The following is a 4,881-nucleotide window of genomic DNA, read 5'->3' on the forward strand; positions in this document are numbered from 1 at the left end:
TTTTTGAAGTTTGTTTCTTCAAATACTTTCAGTTTCCCACACACACAACCTAGTTTGTTATGCTGAGATCTTATTTTCTAGGAGGCTTGGAGGGGGACCTTTTGCTTTGTGTCCTCATGAGATGCAAAAGACACAAGGGAACAGTCTTTCACTTTTCAATACAGTGATAAGTCTGAGGAGATAGATACAACTGCAATTTTTGTTTTTAATGAGATGGGATTCTCACTGGTCTTGAACTTCTGAACTCAGTGGAGGCTTCCCCTACTTCGGCCTATCAAAGTGTTAGGATTAATAGGCGTGAGGCACTGTGCCTGGCTACAACCACCAACATTTAAAATCACCTCCCTGGGTGGGCTCGAACCACCAACCTTCCGGTTAAGAGCAGAATGCGCTAACCAATTGCGCCACAGAGACAACATCAACTGCTTGCTTTCATCTCTATATAGATTAAGCAATCACTAAACCCTAGGGGTTGCCATTCGCTTTCTGCAGGACAACTGTGCAGACTACAAAGCTTCAGAAAACCGGAGAGGCTGAGTCGACTAATCGTGTTGTTGCTCGTTAGAAATGCGTGCATTGCGTGACTCTGAAGCCAGCAGGGCGGCCGAATGGCCTTCACCTTGCGTTGACCCTCGCCTGCTTCAGAAGCCAGTGCCTCTGGAAATGCCTGGATCTGCGACCCCAGCCTGAGCCAAGTAGGGCCCAAGGGAAGCCGAACTCCCCGACGGCTCTCATGGTAGCTCTTTCTGTTTTTTTTTGAGCCGCCTTCAGGCAATCATCTGCTCCGCTTGCTCTCCCTACACTCAACTGGGCTTCAGTAGACGGGGTCGGTGGGGCGGGAGCGGGAAAGAGGCAGGGGAGTCAAAAGGGAAAACGTGAAAAGGAGGAGGGAGAAGCAGGGGAGACCAGGACGACACAATGGGACAGCCCAGGATGCCCGTGCAGAGGGCACCGGCTGGATGCAGAGAAGATGGGACATGTATCAGAATGGAGAGGGGGAAACGGGGAGAAGATGTGAGAGAAAATCACAAGAACTTGTAGCTGCCCAAGAATGAAGTAAAAATCGCATAATGTCTTTACATTAATAAAAACAAATCGGGGGACAAGGCGCGGTGGCTCACGCCTGTAATCCCAGCACTTTGGGAGGCCGAGGTGAGTGGATCACTCATTTGAAGTCAGGAGTTCGAGACTAGCCGGGCCAACATGGTGAAAGCCCGTCTCTACTACAAATACAAAAATTAGCTGGGCGTGGTGGCGCACGCTTGTAGTCTCGGCTACTCAGGAGGCTGAGGCAGGAGTATCGCTTGAACCTGAGAGGCGGAGGTAGCAGGGAGCCGAGATCGTGCCACTGCACTCCAGCCTGGGCGACAAAGCGAAATTCTATCTCTCAAAAATATATATAAATAAATAAAAGAGGGGTGGGGAAGCGAAACGACGGGCAGTAGGTGTGGGGCGCCTTGGGATTCTATACTGGTTAGTAGTCTGCGTTGTGCCTGCAGCAACCTCTGTTCTAATCCGAATCCTGGTACAGTCAGACTCTATCTTGGACCCACTGGGGCGAACCCACGTGTCTTTTGGTTTGCTTTTCATTCCTGCACCAGATGCGACCTTTATCTGCAGCCAGAAAGCCGGAAAGCAGGGTTTACCGCTGGCCCCACAGCGCCATACTGTCTGGGGAAAAGAAGGAAACCCAAGAGTACACAAACAACGGCCCAAAGAGAAACCTTCCAAGTGCTCTATGCCTCACCGTTTAGCAGAAAATATCAAGCAACTCTCAACCTAGCTGGCCTGTAGCTTCCACGAATGAAATAATGTATTTATTGCCGTCTTTCTGGTTGAGATATTTCAAATATTTGGTGGAGCTTTTAATGAGAGAGAGAGACACTCTCGAGTGTGGAAGAAAAAATGAGGGGATGTGAAGATGAGGCGACTTTAGGACAGAAAAAAAAGAGACAAGGCAGCCATGTAAACGTTTTCGGGTGGGCGTGAGGGGATGTCAGTCTTGAACCCCGTTATGTCAGGTAAAGAGCGCAGCCTCTTCTAGCACAAACACCGTTTCCTACATTGAGGAAATCACAGGGATCAGCAACTCTAGAGTGCGATGAAGAAGCTTCACTCTGGGAGAACCCCCTTCGTGACCACGGTCTCCCCTGCCAGGTAAGTGGAAAGGAGCACATGGTCTGCAGGAACAGCACAGCCTCCTCGCCCTGGCCGGTCGCTCAGGGTCACCACCCTCCCCACTGCCGCCCCTCGCCATTCTTCCAAACCACTCTCCACCAAAGATTCCACCGACGGTCACCCCACAAGACAACCCAGGCCGCCTCTCAGCAGCGGCTCCCGCCCCGCAGCCACCGCGCCCTCTCACCCCCGCGGTTCTGCCCGCTGCCTCTGTGCACTTCACCTCCCTGGCTCCCGCTGTCCCCCGAGCTTACAGTGGACTCGGGGTTCTTTGAACCCCTCTTGGGAGTACTGAATGGAAAAGGAGGAGCAAGCGCAAGTGCTCGGTAGAGTGTAGACATCGTGGGATTTGACTATGGTACCCTGGCTTCGACGTCCCAGTGCTGATTTTTACACCTGCCTTCTGCTTAGGGCGCCAGCAGCAGTTTTCCATCTGTGCCTCCTCCACCTGCTGTCCTTGTTGTGTCAGCGAACATCGCCTCCCTCTACCGCTCAATCAGCAAACGGGACCGCCCTCGAGGAACTCACCGCCGCTCACCCCCCTAACGAATTCGCTGGCATCGCCTCCGGTCGCCTCTTCCGAAGGGCTAACGAGCGCGTTAGCTGCCAACGGAGGTGAGGAGGCTCCGCTGACTGACCGGTGTCCGTGTCCGGGGCTGGCACAAACGCCACCACTTGGCTTGGCCTCTCTCTTAGTTATTCGCAGCTCAGCCCGATAGGCTCCTCCGAAGTGGCGACGGAAAGAGGGTGAGCTTATCGGGTGCAGCTCCACGGGGGCTGGCATGTCTGCACGGCTGTGTACACCTGAGCGAGACCCTCAATCGCTCTCTAAAGCCGCTTCCGCGGATGAGGGACACGGAGATAAATAGGAGTGGTGTGTGGTTCACCAGGACTTGCCCTCCTTCGCCCGGCTTTGCCCCTCGCTGTGGAGACTGTTCTGCCTCTAGTCCTTGGAGCAGGCCGGCTGACAGCCTAGTGAAGGAAGATTCCTGCGGGAGGGCGGCCAGTGCAAAACAATTCCCTGACCGGGAATCGAACCCGGGTCGCGGCGGTGAAAGCGCCGAATCCTAGCCACTAGACCACCAGGGACACACGGGAGAGAGCTTTCTCTCCTTTCTTCGGCCAGAAGCGACAGTTTCCCTGAGCTCTGGAAGGACTTGGGCCTTGTGAGGCTCGCTCTTTGCTCCTGGAGTCTCTCACAAGGCCATTCCCTCCCTGCTTTCTTCAAAAAAAAGAGACTGCAGGCGACACACCGAGGGCTCCGCGAGGGACACCGAATCCCGAGTCCTGGAGCGAGTTGCAGCGACCCGGCCGCAGCTCACCACTGAACTAGAGATGCGCCTTTGCGAGGCGGCAGCAAGTGACCAGCCGGTCGTGGGTCGCCAGGTCCGGAGCCGCGCACCAGGTTGCCAGGAGGAGGCGGGAGACGGGAGGCGCCCGGGGTGACACGGGGGCACCCGCTGCATCACAAAGGACCCAGACGCCAGCACCCTCAACATCATAAGGAATCAGACGGATGCGGAACCGAGACGGGCTGGATGGGAAACTCTTTCCAGGAAGGCTCCGGGGCCCTCAGCTGGTCTCGGACCTTCGCCTGCCACCTGTGACACCTGCCATTTTCCCACCTTAGGCGATGGCAACACCACCCTTCCGTTTGCTCCGGGCAAAACTTCCAGAGTTCCCTCTGACGCTGGAGTTTTTTCCTCCGATCCAAGAGCCGACTGGTGATCAATTCGTGATTTCCCGTCGGCTAAGTGCGTGGGCATTGAGCTTCACGCGAGTCTCTCCACCTCTGCGGAATGGCTACTTCGGGGTAGGGGAGGGGCCCTCCGGTGGACTGTAAGGTGTTTAGCAGCATCCGTCGCCTCCGCTGACTAGATAGATGCCAGGGGGTTAACATTCTCCCTCCCCGCTTCCCCTAGTGGTGACCTAGTGTCCCAGCGGTGATGGGAGAGGCGTGCAAGGGTGAAGTTGCCCCCTCTTGATAACCACTGATGCGCGTCGTCCTGCTCTGAGATTGTGCAGAGGACTCTCCAGATGAAGGCTCAGGGGTCGATCCAGCTTCAGACCCCCTCGCTCCCCCGCAGAGTCGGACCTTAGGATTGGAGGCTTTTAACATCTCTACATCATGAGATTCGAAACCTTTAGGTCTTTTCTTCCGTTCTGTCCTCCAAATCGGACTCTTCCGAGCCTGTTGACCAGGGCCAGCCAGGCAGAGGCTGGGTTCGCTCAACGAGGCTCCTCTCGGCCCTCCTGGAGCTTCAGGCCTCTTTCGGTTGCAGAGAAGCTTTATGGGCCACTTCCTTCGGCATCCCCGGGGGCAGGTGCGCAGTGCCCCGGGAAGAAGAGGGTTTGACTGCGGTTCTCGACCCCGGGCGCGCAACCTCCACCCCGGTCAATAAATGGGTTTTCAATAAAAGCAGTTCAATAAGAGAAAATAAATCATTTCAATTAATGGATTTGTATATGGATGTGGGGAGACCAACAATGTTATTCTCCCTCACACTACACACAAAAGTACTTTCAGGTGCATTATACACCAAAACTTAAAAGGTAAAGATATAAAGCATTTCAAGGATACTTTGTGACTTGTTGGTAGGCAAAGATTACCCTACCAACAAGCAGGACACAGAAAAAATATAGGTATAAGAAAGACATGATAAATGAGACTTCATCAACATTAGCCACACCTTCTCATCAAAA

At 54.2% G+C, this 4,881-nt stretch overlaps 2 non-coding genes across 2 annotated transcripts; both read right to left on the minus strand.

Annotated features, from left to right (window-relative positions):
- Positions 1-340: 340 nt before the first annotated feature.
- Positions 341-414, minus strand: TRNAK-CUU (transfer RNA lysine (anticodon CUU)). Its single transcript has one exon. It is a non-coding gene; the product is annotated as a tRNA-Lys (tRNA).
- Positions 415-3,195: 2,781 nt separating this feature from the next.
- On the minus strand, positions 3,196-3,267 carry TRNAE-UUC (transfer RNA glutamic acid (anticodon UUC)). The gene has a single exon. It is a non-coding gene; the product is annotated as a tRNA-Glu (tRNA).
- Between the last annotated feature and the right edge of the window lie 1,614 nt (positions 3,268-4,881).

The sequence above is a fragment of the Pongo pygmaeus genome, chromosome 1, assembly GCF_028885625.2.
Source record: "Pongo pygmaeus isolate AG05252 chromosome 1, NHGRI_mPonPyg2-v2.0_pri, whole genome shotgun sequence".
NCBI classification, from domain to species: Eukaryota; Metazoa; Chordata; class Mammalia; order Primates; family Hominidae; genus Pongo; species Pongo pygmaeus.